We start from the raw sequence: 12,815 nt of genomic DNA, 5'->3' as shown, positions 1-12,815 counted from the left end.
CCCAGATGCCACCGGCCCAGCCTCCCAGGTGAGAGGCTGAGGCTGCGAATCACCTTCCCGTGTTCGTCCTCACGGCCCTCCGCCCGGAGAAAGGACGCGCAGACGTGGGGGTCCCCTCGTACCTCTGTCTGCTGCCCGAGAAAAGACGCGTGATCCCTGCTGGGCAGCTGGAGCCTCGGCCCCCATGTGGGAAGCTGATGGAAGCCTGACCACAAAAAAATATCTTTTTCCAGCTTCACTGAGGTACCAGTGACAAATAAAATCATTAGGTATTCAAAGGGTACAATCGGGAGTTCCCGTCGTGGCGCAGTGGTTAACGAATCCAACTAGGAACCATGAGGCTGAGGGTTCGGTCCCTGCCCTTGCTCAGTGGGTTAAGGATCTGCATTGCCGTGAGCTGTGGTGTAGGTTGCAGACTCGGCTTGGATCCCGCATTGCTGTGGCTCCGGCGTAGGCTGGCAGCTGCAGCTCCGATTCGACCCCTAGCCTAGGAACCTCCATATGCCGCGGGAGCAGTCCAAGAAATGGCAAAAAGACCAAAAAAAAAATAAAAATAAAAATAAAGGGTACAGTTGATGACTTGATAAATCTGCACACGTTCGTAAGTTAATCCCACGCTGAAGGATGAAGATCTCCACCTGTCACCCGGGAGCACCTGGTCCGGATTTCCCAGACACGCCTCCGCTCCGGTCTGAGGGCCGCACATCCAGCCGCTGGGCAGCGTGTGCCCAGCCCTGCATGACACAGACGAGGGCCAGGCCAGCCAGGTGGTTACCAGGGAGGAGCCTTGGGGCGAAGGATGCAGCAGGCACTGAGGGCGTGGATTCAGTTCGCAAACCTGTGAGAACAATGCCTGCTCATGATGCGGTGGCTCAGCAGAGCCGTGCACGTCCGGGCCTCCGGGCGCTGGAGAGACAACACGTGAGCAAAGCGGCTGCTCTGGAATCACTGGCTGCCAGGCCTTTAACACCGTCTCGACGTGTTTATCCCCCAAGGGACGCAGGGTCTCGGGCTGAGGCCCTGGGGCCCACGCAGGGCTGGACAGGCCGCCTGCTGTCTCTGGGCCCGTCCCTGTCCAGCCTCGTCCCCGCCAGCCCTCCGATCATGTGGGGCTTCCGAACGAGCCGAGCAGCACCGGCAGCCCCTCCCCGGCTCCCTGGCCTCCGAGGAAGCACCGGGTCCTTCAAAACGAGCAGCCCTCACGCAGGCGTCCGTCCTGCCAAGACACCCGGACAGCAAATAACCCTCTGGAAACACCTGCGACCTGCCTGCCCCGCCAAAGCCTTTCCAAACATGCGGTTTCATTCCCAGTGACTTTCTTCTATAACGGGTGTGTTTCTGTAGTTTTCTTTTGACTCTCAGTACAGTTCAACCCAAGAACAAACATTCCAGGATTGCAGTAAAGCATAGCTTACGTATTCAAAAGATATGCAGGGTGAGTTTTATTAAAAAGAAATATTTGTTTGTTTTTCTGGTCCACAAACCATAGACACATGAATGACGGAAGGCTGATGCCGGTATCTGGCCGCACCCAGAGCAGCTGCTGGAGGGAGTGTGGCCGAGTCTCACTCCAGGAAGATGGGCCCAAGGTCAGTGCTGCCAGCCACTCAGCACTAGCCCTTTCTCTCTCTCTCTCTCTCTCTCTCTTTTTTTTTTGGTCTTTTTAGGGCTGCACCCACGGCATATGGAAGATCTCAGACTAGGGGTCAAATCAGAGCTGCAACTGCGGCCTACACCACAGCCACAGCCCTGCAGAATCCAAGCCGCATCTGTGACCTACACCATAGCTCACGGCAACGCCAGATCCGTAACCCACAGAGCAAGGCCAGGGATCAAGTCCGTATCCTCATGGATCCTGGTAGGGTTCGTTACCCTGAGCCGCGACGGGAACTCCGGGTGCTGGTCCATTCCTCCCTCCCAGGCCCTGAGGGGGACCTGGGATCCCCTTTCCAAGTCAGATAAACCTTTTCCTGATATTTGATTGCTTCCTGGGCTGTTTAGTCCAAAACACAGAAACAGCTGCCAGAATTCAGGCAGTCCTCACACCGCCTTTACAAGCAAACCCACCTGGGGTCGCGTATTTCCAGGACAGTGCAGGAGAGAGACGACATGGCTTTGCCTCCCAGAGGGACTGGGCGGGGAGCCGGGGAGGCTCGGGTGCAGGACCGACACCCGCTCTGGAGCCTGAGGAACGTGTGAAATTGTGCCCCGGGTCTGGGCATCAACCGCTCAGAATAAGCCACACTTAACGTCCCCATAGCGGGTCCGTGGCGCATTACAAGTAGGGGCTCCGCAGGCAAAACGGGAAAGGAAACGTCCCCACGGCAGCTTGTCCTTTCTGACCTTCCCAGCCAGCGAGCACACCTGTCTGCATCCCAGGTTCCCAGTCTTGCAGCTCTGCCCCGGAGGAGGAGGAAACAGCGCATCTCAGCCCCAAGTCACCTCGGACAACCCGTGTCCAGCAGCACCCGGCACCTGTGTGGTGGCCTGATTCTCGGGGAAGGATTTTGCAGGAGCAAAAGGGGACATACTGTGAGGAAGAAAATGAAGAAGGAGCCCGTTGTGCAGACTGCCAAGCGAGACACGGTCCCAGGGCCGCCACCCCGGGGACTCTGGGCTCAGGGTGAGGCGGGAAAGGGCCCGACCTCAGGAGGCAGAGCAGGAGACGCCAGCTGATGGCACTTCCAGGTAGGGCCAGGGTGAGCTCTAGAGACAATTTTTAAATTATTGTGACATTTAGGGGAACAAGATGCAGAAGCTTAAGCGGAGGTCCTGTCACTAAGGAACCGCTTCCATCACAGGTTGCGTGATGCTGAGCGCAGGTGCACTGAGTGCTCTGTGTGTGCACAGGGCTGCGCATCCGTGTGCATGCGTGTCCGCTGCACCTCACAGAGCATGAACTGTGACTGCACAGAAACGCCAATTCCTGCTTTGGTGGCTGAGGGACACCCGAGGGCTCCAAGGACAGGTGCAGGGCTGGCCCTGGGCTCCAGCGTTGGGGCTGGAAGGGAGCCACCTCCTCCTGGGACACGGGCAGGACTTCTGCAAAGGGACCCTCACAAGGCGCAGTAAGGAGCTTCCGCTTCCTCCCAGCAGCGTCCCCACGGCCCTTCCCCAGACACGCTGGGAACGCCCTGCGCTCGGTCTAGAAGCGGGATGCCGTCTTCGGCTGCTCGGGTGACGACTTTCCCGGGACAGTGCTGTGCATGGGATTCGGGCACAGGCTCCCCCGCTCGCGGCTGTCAACCTGCCGTGGGGACCACGTGAAAGGAACGTTGAGGAAGAAGCCGAAACGCATGACTGGCTGACAGCACGGCGACCGGCGATGCTGACGTTTTAATCAAAAGCTGGGGCCGGAGCTCCACTCCCGTCATCACAGCTCCTCCCTCCGTCCCTAAAGCAGGAAACGGACGAGCCGAACCCTCAGTGGTGGGACGGGCTTGGCCTTTTCAGGCCAGATGAGGACGAGTTTTTAGCGGGAGCCCAACAGAGCCCCCAAGGAAGGCCCACGGGAGAAGTCCATCCCCCCCAGTCGGCCGCACCCCTTCCATCTGGAGGACGGGTGGGCTCCGGCGGGGGCCGCGTGGATGGGACCCTGGGGTGGGCTCCTCCTCTCGCAGGGCCTGTCCCCAGCGCTCTGTGGCAGATGCTGTCCCCACCACAGTCACTGTGTGGGTCCCAGGGCCCGTCCTCAGCCGCGTCCTCACCCAGGACCCTCCCTCCTGCACAACCACCTGTTCCCACCAGCTCCCCTCTCACCTGTGCTCCTCCAGATGCACGTGTCCAGACCCGATCCTCCCAACTGGACGTTCCCGACCCGACGCTGCTGGCCTGGGACTCAGCTCGGGGAAAAGACGCCGCCATCCTCCCCCCCAAACGCCCTGGACTCGAGGGGACCTCGGGCAGCAGGACTGCTCGGCCTCCTCCACTGGTCTGACTCCACGGGGTCCTGAGTCCCGAGAGAGCCTTCCCCGCAGGACCCTTCCCCACACGCAGACCCTTCCCCAAGGGGCCCAGGCCACGGCGCTGGCTGAGGAATCAGCACCGCTGATGGGCCACACAGGGCACACCTGAGCCTCTCCGCAGTCTAAGACTGAGCGTGATGATTCACGCTTTCTAGGTAAGAAAACTGAAGCCCATGAGATGAACCCCGTGACGGAGACCACGCCCAGGAAGAAGGCACGTCTCGGTCAAGGGCAGGTCTCTTCCCCACAAAGACACACTCTTGAACCAAGCGAACCACACCTGTGTGTGTGACCAGTGACGGTGGGTGGCCGGGGGCGCCCACGGGGGCCGAGCAGAGATGGCGTCGGGAGGGCCCAGGCTGCCTTTGTCTGGCGCCCACAGGGAAGTTCCCTGGCCCTGAAAACAGGCCGCCTTCATAGGGCCTCCGTCTCCTCCGACCCTCCCACCAAAAGGGCTGTCTGCTGGCCCACGGAGGAGTCCCCCCACTGCTGAGCACTCGGGGACCCGGGCCCCTGCCCAGCACGGCCGCCTCTGTTCAGCACGTGGGGTGGGGTCAAGGGCACCGGCCCTGGGCCCATGTCCGTGTCCTACATGTGCTCTTCTCTCCAGAGTTGCTGGCCTGTCCCCACACACTCGTCCTTGGAAACTCAGCTCCCAGCTCACTGCTCTGGGACTCCGGCCGCAATGACTGGGCTCACCTGACACCACGGCCCCTAAGCTGCTCGGGGCTCAGGGGCTGAGGGCAGCCTCCCGTCGGCCAGGTCCTGGATCTCGTGGACCTTTCATGCTGCTCAGCGTGCGCGTCGAAGGTTCCAAGCCACCACTTGGTTTATCCCACAGCGTCTGCTCCTGCCCGGGGCCCACACGCCCTGGGGCCACTTCGAGAATGACTCACCGGTTCCAGGGGTCACCTGCCCCGGTACCGGCCATGGGACGCCATGCTGCAGTCCCGTGGCTGCCCCTTCTACCCCCGTGACCATGAACTTAACACAGCGGGGGCTGGTGGCTTTTGTCCCGAGAAAGCTGACCCTGCCGGGTGCTGGGCCCCGTGCAGACCAAGTGCAGCAAGAATGGGCAGAGGGCCAGACTCCAGGGCAAGTGTTCAGCCGAGGTGGCGGGAGAACAGGACAGGCCCACGTCCCATCAGTAGGAACCGTGACCTGGGCCTTCCCTCCCCCCATGTCCACACCGGTCCTGCCCCAGGCACCCCCGCCCCCCCCCCCCGCCCCGGCCAGCAGGGGGCCCTGCTGTGACCGTCTCACTGGGAAGCTCTGGGCTCTGCTGCTTCCTTTGTCTCCCTTGGTTTTCACTGTTTCTAAACCCTTGCTGTTTGCAGCAGGGGGTGAGCGCTGAAGGCATGAATGCCTGGCGTCATCCCGAACACGCCTCCTCGACCCCCCATGACCTTCTACTTCCTCCTGGAGGCCATGGACCCCAGAGGCCTGAATGAAAGCGGCACTGACCCCCGCCCCAGAGACCACCGTGTGTCTGGCTCCGGCCTGCCCCTCGCGGCCCAGGCGCACACGCCACACCTCCTCTGGGGACAGCTCCTCGGGAGCAAAGTCGGCCAGGCCGAGCATCCCTGGGGGCGCTGGCTCTCTGCCGCTGGGGAGCTCGGCCCATCCCGTTAGGACACGTGCGGCGCCTGCCTGCCCAGGGTCCTGCCCCGCCATGTGACCCGGGGCCTCTGGGCCAGTGGGGAGGCGTCCCGGTTGAGCAATCGGCCTCGCAGACGCGGTCGCCTGGCTTGGCCGGGGTGATCACATCTCCCCGGCTACGTGACTCATCCAGCCTTTCATCCCGACGGCAGGGTTTTGTCTGTAGCTGCCTCAAAACATTCTTTCCATTTCATCATAGTTTTATATTTTATAGGCTTGCGTTCTGCAGCAAATAACTGAAACCACGCGCAGCCTCTCGAGCAGGAGCCCACCGAGGACAGTCTAATGAGACGTTTCCGAACGGGACGCATGACGATGGCACATGTCGAATCTTTCACGTGACTCCACTGACGTCTATGTTTGACATTTAAGCTTTAAAAGGGGCCACATGACCAGATGATTATAAAAAGAAACAATCAAAACATTCAGAGGAGTTACTAATGAGAGCATTTTACAAACATGACTCAATCAGATGGTTTTAATTCATTCATCGCAGGATAATTAGAATTAGGTGGACTGAATCAGAATCTCAGAACAAAGTGTAATATTTGCTCCCATGGATTTCTCAGAGTTTAAGTAGTTTCTGCACTCGAGCCAACACCATTTCTAAGGTGGAGTTTCCTTACAGGAAAACAGAAAGAGAAGAGTTCCACAGTTTCAAACATCTTATGAACTTGTGTTTAACTCAGACATATTTCAGAGCCACCCAGAAACACGCCACCACGTGAACCATTCTTTAGCTGAAAAAACAGCGGGGACTCAATGCACCCAACCCCCCTTCCGACTCCCCGTACCCCCTCCATGGTGGCTGTTTGACTCATCTCCCCTCGACGTCACCCCAACATGGAAGTGGACTTGATTTTTTAAAAAAAATATGTTGAAGTATAACTTACATACATTCTTTCAGCGAGAAGGGAATTGAAACAGGCCAGAAACCTGCATCTGTCTGAAAATGGAAGCACACTGGAAGACGACGAAATTAAGGGAGAATGAAATTCTTTATCTTTCATGTTACCTGGTCGAAAAGACAGCAGTTTGTTTAAAGCAATAGCAGTAACATCGTATTGGGAATCAGTGTGTGTGGATAAAGAAAATTAATGACAGGAGGCAGATACTGAGCGTCATTTGCTCTGAGATTCAGAGACTGTTTGTGAAGTAGGAAAGGGGTATTTGAGGATGGACTTGGGGTCACTGAGAATTCACACTGCAAATTCTAAACAACACCTAAAATGTTTATTAAGAAAACATAAAGAATGTTCTAAGAGAGGAGAGAAAACAAACCCATAAAGTGCTCAATTAAAGCCACAGAAGGCAGATAAGGTAGAAGAGAAAAAGAGAAACAAAATACAAGCACAATGAATAGAAAATAGTTGCAAACACAGCAGATGTTAATCCAACTATATCATTTATTTCTTTAGTTGTGAATGGCCTAAATATACCAATTAAAATATAGAGACTTTAAGAGTGGATAATAAAATTAGTCTCAACTATATGCTATCTACGAGAAATCTACTTTAAAAGATAAACGTTCACGGATTAAAAGTCAAGGGCTAGAGAAAGACATGCTCACAGCACCACTAACCAAAAGAAAGCTGGATTAGCTACAAATTTAGAAGACAAAAACTTCACAAGAAAAATTGCTGAGGATAAATAAGGATATTAAATCATGATAAAAGAGGTAGTTTCCAAGAAGACATAACAATCCTTAAAATGAATGCACATAACAGCAGAGCAGCAAAATATTTGAGGCAAAAACTGATCAAATCCCATGGAGAAACAGACCCACTACTATAGCTGTAGACTCCAACACCCCTCATTCAGTAACGGAGAGACCAGCAAGACAGAAGATCAGAAAGGTTATACTGGACCTGCCCCAAACTACCAACCAACCTGCTCTAACTGGCATTTATTGAATATCCCAACCAGTAAGAGCAGACCATACTCAACTCACCCAGAACAGTCACCAAAATAAAGCACATTTCGGCAGAAAGACACGACTGAACTTTTTCATATACAGAAGAATCCTGGTACCTACCTTTGCATTGCACAAAGTGACCCACTAAGCCGTAATTCCCCTCAAAACACATAAATTCACCACTACAAATCTGAACTCACAATCTTCACATGCTCCAGCCGGGGCATCAGAGGAGACTCCGGGATAAAGCACGAGTCTCCGGGCCTCGCCGTCAAGTCCCTTGTTCACCTCTGATGCACCGTCAAGCCGCCTCTGCTGGGGTCCAACCTCGAGCTTCAAGGGGGAAAGGAAGCAGCTGGAAACGTACGTGGCTCTTAAGTCGAAACGTGATCCTTCCTCTGTCTTCTCTTGATGAGTTTCCTTCCGGGCGATTTTAAACTTTAGTAGAGTTATATTTACCATATTCATCCAACCATTCGGGACACTCGTGTTTGTTTCATAAGCCCTGAGGGAAACAAAACCATGGCCTCTGATCTGCAAGAGTCCAATGACCTTTATTACAAGTTAAATTAAGAATTTCACAGCAAAGTAATAATGACATGTCATCCAAACATTATAAACTTGAAAAAGGTTCTCTTAATACATGTAAATGAAGGTACAAAGCTTATTCCTGACACACGGTGTGCATGCACTTTCAACGCGAAGCAGCTGCAGCAGGCATTTCTGGACCCAGCTTACACCAGCCTTAAATACCCAGAGGTCAGCGGGCCCACTAACGGCAGTGAGGACTGACGGACGCCACCGCTCAGGTGAGCCGGTTCTTCAGCAGCGCCTGCGCACAGGTGTACTGCTGGAGTCGGTGGGAATGAAGGCTTCCTTGGCCTGTGTCCAGGTAGGCTGACGATGGAGGAACTGACCGCTGGCCTCAGGCCAAGGTCACCCAGGTCTGTTGTGAAAGGCTTCCCTCTGCCTGGACTTGAGGGCTTGGGTGCCTGGCCAGCCCAGTGCACCTGCAGTGTCCCTGAGCTGCAGCCACGCGCCCAGTGTTAGACGGCTGCCGCCTGTGGGAACGGCACTTAAATGTGCAGATAAACGGCCAGAAGAACCTGGGGCGAGGCCGGACGGTACTCCTTACACCTGTGCTGTGAGGCGCTGCCCTGGGCGCGTCGGCTGGGTGTGTGTGTGGGGCGTGACCTGTGCCAGGGTAGCTGCCTGGCCGCGTTGGACACTGTGGCCGAGGCTGCCAAGCGGGCAGAGGGGCTGCTCCGGCTTCTGCACTTCCTTCAGCATCGTTATCTTTCCACTTCTAACAGGTCCTGCCTGAGGAGGCGCCTTCAACCGTCATGGACACCTGTCATTCCGCTTCGCCTACTTTCTGATGCACGTTTTCATCAGAGAGCTCCCGAAAGGCAGGTTTGACAGCTCGTCGAGATTTGCAGTGTAGACAGACTTGGTCTTTTTGTGTGTGAAAACAACCAGCGCCCTCTCCACTGTCTGCACACAAACACACTTCAAACGTAATTCTCCAGGAGGACAGAACCCTCCCTTGTTGAGGAGTAACTGTGTTATCACCCAACCGCTCCCTGAGAGCTGCTGACGGATCCATCGGTTTTGATAAGTTTCCATTTAGGAGTTTTACCTCCATCTTCATTCCAGTTCGCATAAAACATAAAGGGCCATCGCAGGCCAGCACAGCATCCTGTCTGTCCTGCTCTGGAGCCAGCCATCGTCAGGTGCCACCTCCTGCTGTGAAGCCGCAGGGGCTGCATACAACACGCTCTCAGACCACAAGGGCGCGAAACTGGAAACCGGCACCAAGGACCCTGGACACCCTGAAACGCCCGAGACTGCGCGGGTCAGGCAGTGCCCACCTCCGCCCCACCGAGTTCATGCCTACCTGGAGCCTGCGACAGCGCGCTTGCAAGCAGCCTCCTACCGATCTCATCCAGCCAAGCCTACCCATTTCTGCTGCTCTTGTAAAAAGGGGGAACTGTGGACTCAGACACAGAGAGGGAGATGGCCACGTGCGGACAGAGGCAGAAGCTTGAGCTACGTACGCTGCAACAAACCAGAGAGCCTCAAAGACGGGCAGCAGCCGCTAGGAGCCAGAGGATCGAGGAAAGGCTCTGATTGACAGCCTTGCAAGAAAGCACTGCAACGGGACACCGAACGTCTGAGCCTCTGGTACATTAAGAAAATAAACTCCTCAAACCAGCAGCTTGAGATGGTCTGTGAAAGAGCTCTAGGAAACTAACGCAGAGATTAAAGGACACTCTTCTAAGTAACATACAGGTCAAGGAAGTCTCAATGAAAATTAAGAAATATCTTGAACTAAACTAAAAACAGAATATAATCAGAGTTCCCATTGTGGCACAGTGGGTTAAGGATCCAATTGCAGTGGTGCAAGTCGCTGCGGAGGCATGGGTTTGAACCCCCGCCCAGCGCAGTGGGTTAAGGGTCCAGCATTGCTGCAGCTATGGTATAGTTCACAGCTGTGGCTTGGATTCAACCCCTGGTCGGGGAATTTCCATATGCCATGGGTGCAGCCAAAAAAAAAAAAAATAGAATATTATTTGTCAAAATTAGTGTGGTGCAGCAAAAGCAACAATTAGAGGAAAATGTACTGCATTAAACATATTTGAAATGAAGATCTAAAGTCAATAAAAACAATAATTCCATGTTAGAAAACTAGAGAAAAAAGAGTGAATTAAGCTTAAAGCAAGCAGAAGAAAATAAATCATAAAAATTAGAGGTGAAATTGAAAACAGGAAAGCAATAGAGAAAAATCACTAAGACAATTTTCTAAAAGATCAAAAGTAAATTAACAAATTTCTGACCTACGAAAAAGAGAGCAAGCGAAGACACAAATTACCAATATCATATTTGAAAGCGGGATCATGGCCACTGATCCATGGACAACACAAAGCTGAGGAAGAAATCCCAGGACAACTCCAGGCCCACACATTTTATAACAGATGAAAGGGACCAACTCCTTGGAAGATACAAGCTACTAAACCCAACCCAGGAGAAAGGTGGTCTGCACGCTCCTACAGCTACGGTCTGAATCAATGGTCAATAAATTTCCAAGACCAGACAGGCCCAGAGGGTCTCAGCGGCGAATTCCACCAACGGTTTCAGGAAGGATTTATCCAGTCCTCCACATTCTGTTCCAGAAAACAGCACAAGAGAGACTCTTTCCTTACACACTCTGATAATGCCAACATCTTCCTAATACCCAAAGAAGACATAAAAAAGCAAGAAATGAAAACTACAAACCAGTGTCGCCCATAACTACAGCTGCAAATATCCTAATTTTTTAACAAATCGAATCTAACATTATATGAAAAGAAGATCCAGCCGAGACAAGTGTGATTTATTTCAATTTTGCAAGGCTGATTCAACATTCAAAAGTCAGTCAGTACAGTCCATCAGCAACTTAAACAAATTAAAGAAGAAAAACTATCTTTTTCAGTGAATGTTAAATGCACCCCTATGTTCACTGCAATACTATTCACAATAGCCAAGACATGAAAACAACCTAAACGTCCATCAACAGATGAATGGACTAAGAAGATGTAGTACATATATACAATGGAATACTACTTGGCCATAAAAAAGAACAAACTAATGCCATTTGCAGCACTATGGATGGAACTAGAGATTCTCATACTAAGTGAAGTCAGCCAGAAAGAAAAAGACAAATACCATACGATATCACTTATCTATGGAATCTAAAACACGGAACAGACGATCCTACCTAAAAAAACCAGAAGCAAATCATAGCCAAGGAGAGCAGACCTGGGGTTCCTAGGGGGAAGGGGGAGGAGTGGGGTGGATGGGCATTTTGGGGGTTTTTGGATGCAAATCGTTGTATCTGGAATAGATGGGCAATGGGCCCTGCGGAACAGTACAGGGAACTGTGTGTGACTGGGTCACGTTGCTGGGCAACAGAACTTGATGAAACAGTGTAAATCAACTCTACCTTAATAAAATAAAAAAGAAGTATATGATTATATGCTTCAAGTACACAATGACATTTACCAATTTTGATCAAATACTGGACAAAAAAGGAAGATCTCAACTAATTTCAAAAAAACTGAAATCATGCACAGCATAGATTTTTTTAACCAAAGTGGAATGAATTAACATTTAATAACAAAACAGTAACTTGGAACTCCTAAATGTTTGCAAATTTAACAACAGAGTTCCAAACAACCCACAGCTTATAAAGAAAACATAATAATGTAATTTCTATTAAGAAATTACTAAGAAATTAGGTGGTAATTACTGTGCTAAAAAGTAATTACTTAATTATTAAGGAATTAAGTAGTAACTCATTAAGAAATTAGGTAGTAATTACTGCGCTAAAAAATAAATTTATAATCTACTAGTAAAAATTTATAGTCCAAAAATTTATTTTAGGAAAGATAAACAACAAAACCCTATCATAAACAAATTTTAAAGGAAAAAAGAACGAATTAAACTTAAAAACACAGCAAAAAGAAGAGATTTTTAAAGTCAGAGCTGATATTGTGAAACATCACAATATTAGCAGCTACAAAGTCAGAACCTGTTGGTCTGAAAAGACTAACAACGACAGGAAGAAAGTAAAACCTCGGAAACACAGAATGAGAGGAAAAGAAAGAAGGACAAAATTACCACTAGCAGGAAGGAAAAACAAATGTCTAGAGAAGGAAAGTGTTGCAGACAATTTGCGGCAACAAATCTGAATCGTCAGACAACACATCTGATTGAAATGGACACTCTTCAGGGTTTGGACCCACATGCGTCTGTATCTCCCGCAGACCTTGTTTCCTCGCTACAGCAACATCGTTCCCACCGGCTCCGGGGCGACAGTCCCAGGGAGGAAGGGGCCCGCATCTCGTGGCGGAGTTCTGTCACCCCAGGTCGCTGCCCTGGCGGCTGCTCTTCACTGCCCGACAAATGTTTATTGGGTCTCCGCTGAGTCAGGCTCTGGGGCAGAATCAGAAATAAAAGGAACGCCACCTTTCTCATTGTTATCATGAAAAGTTTGAAGAGTCTAGTACCATATTTTAAAGTTACGTATTTGCTGTGTCTCTACATTTATGCTAAATAAACTGTAACCCTAAGAACTAAAACACCTGACTAGCTAAACAGAGAAGGATGTGCTCAAATTGATGACAAGCTGCAACATGCCCAGTAGACGCACAACGGCCTGTCGATGAAATCCAGTATCTGAAACTGTGCAGTTCTCCAGCCCCCCATGCAAAGGCGCACTCAGACGTGGCTGGGCA

At 51.7% G+C, this 12,815-nt stretch overlaps 1 long non-coding RNA gene across 1 annotated transcript; it reads right to left on the bottom strand.

Moving 5' to 3' along the window:
- Nucleotides 1-1,416: 1,416 nt before the first annotated feature.
- Nucleotides 1,417-6,639, bottom strand: LOC146405850 (uncharacterized). Its single transcript, XR_014843318.1, has 3 exons — nucleotides 6,518-6,639; nucleotides 2,646-5,996; nucleotides 1,417-2,530 (listed from the first exon to the last, which is right to left on the bottom strand). It is a non-coding gene; the product is annotated as an uncharacterized LOC146405850 (long non-coding RNA).
- Nucleotides 6,640-12,815: the final 6,176 nt, after the last annotated feature.

The sequence above is a fragment of the Sus scrofa genome, chromosome 1, assembly GCF_054392235.1.
Source record: "Sus scrofa isolate SSC_HxYL_T2T_F1_AM1 chromosome 1, Sscrofa_HxYL_maternal_Yorkshire_Landrace_v2.0, whole genome shotgun sequence".
NCBI classification, from domain to species: domain Eukaryota; kingdom Metazoa; phylum Chordata; class Mammalia; order Artiodactyla; family Suidae; genus Sus; species Sus scrofa.
This window is presented reverse-complemented; position numbering and strand designations above follow the sequence as displayed.